This window comes from Octopus bimaculoides, chromosome 24 (assembly GCF_001194135.2).
Source record: "Octopus bimaculoides isolate UCB-OBI-ISO-001 chromosome 24, ASM119413v2, whole genome shotgun sequence".
In the NCBI taxonomy this organism is placed as follows: Eukaryota; Metazoa; Mollusca; class Cephalopoda; order Octopoda; family Octopodidae; genus Octopus; species Octopus bimaculoides.
The window spans coordinates 25,158,473-25,160,324 of record NC_069004.1 but is presented as its reverse complement, the minus strand read 5'-3'; positions in this window follow the sequence as shown (position 1 = coordinate 25,160,324).

Below are 1,852 nucleotides of genomic sequence, written 5' to 3'. Positions count from 1 at the left end.
TTCATCACCCCAAAAAGGATGAGAAGCGAAGTCGACCTCGGCGAAATTTGAACTCAGAACTTAAAAATGGACAAAATGTCGCTTAGCATTTTCTTGGCGTGCTAACGATTTTCCTCGTGATTGAAGTTAACTGTTTATATATAAATCACACACGTGATTGAATATCATAGTACCGGCTGAGAGATCGAAATTGCCTCGTGGAAGACCGGCTGCACAACAACTTATTGTTCCTCAAAATGAAATCCTCACTCGTCAATTAGTATTAGAAGAATATTAGGATATTAGTGAATTATGCAGCAGTTCAAGACACAAAATGTTGGAATGGTGTGCGCGCCGTCGGCTTATTAGGAATAAGTTTACCTGCGAGGATTGTTTAGTACCATGCGGACTTGTTAAAATATAAAATAACACGTGTGTGAATTATTTATAAACAGCTAAAAAAAAAAGCACATTTCAGAGTAGTTCGGATAATACTAGTATGACGATATTTCCCTCGTATATTTTTATTTACTTTTTTTACCACCTTAAACTTGAAGATTACCGACATTTTTATTCGTCATGCATACGCATTTCACTCCTTGGCTGTAACCTACTTCAATTTTCAAGAGCATTATATACGGATTGTGTAGCTAATGTTTCCTCTCAGGTATCGTGCGTGTGTGAAAAAATAACTGTTTTAAAGGTTATTTTATTTATAAGTAATGCAATCAAAATATTGTTTTCATTCTAAATGCAATAGAGAGAATAAGAAACAACGAAAAAAAAAAACAAAAACAAGACAAAACAAAACAAAAAATAGAGATGCAGAAAGAAAGAAAATTAATATTAACATTCAGAAATACAACACTATCAAATTTTTCTTGAACTGTCAAGGCCAACGCAATTTTTGAAATTTAAATTCAGTTGGTATAGAAATATGGGAATAATTCCGCTTTCAGGCTTTCGGAGATTTTGTTTTTGTTAGACTCAGTAATTTTTTGTTGTACTTGTGTCTCGAGGACGAGTTGGTGATACACGTATATTGTATTGTAATGTAAATGAATGACAAAAATAATAATAAAGTAAAAATAAAAATAATTATAAAAGGAAATAATTTCTATAAGAACTGAATTTAAGCTTTGAAAGACAGCTTTCTCCTTGGGCAAATGAAAAAGCATGGATCGAATATTTCATTATTTCTACTTCATTTTATCCGCAAATGTTCTTCTCATTCTATTCCTCCCTCTGTCTCTCTTTTCATTACTTTCTCCTTACTTAATTTAGAATGACAATTATGACATCAATGTATCAATTTTAAATAATATAGCCAATATGTAAACATAAAGCTTTGAGAAACTTTATGCGTACATACCTACATACATTCAGAAATATATGTAAACATTGATACATGTATATATTGATACACATACTCAGGCAGGCAGGTGTATGTATATGTATATATGTGTATATGTATATATGTATATATATGGCAGCAGCCCACTCTAGCTCACAATATATAGAAAGTAAGTGACACACGGTCACTAATCTTGCAACAAGCAAATTACCTATTTGAGAAAACCTATGATAGATGCGAGCAGTAACTAGACTGAGAAGGAACGTCTATGGTCACTTAAACATGGCTGTTCCGTAGGAACGACGTTAATGTTATATTTAGCCCCAGGAGAATGCATCCTCTAGCTGCGTATTCAATGCAATATGCATCCGATATATATTGCAAAGAGGGGAGTGAACTCCCACCAACGTCTAGGCACAAGACCACCAGGCCGTAAGGCTTCGACCTCTTTGTGGTCATTCTCGGTAGTCGATACTCGTCTGCTATAAATATATATATATATATATATATATATATATA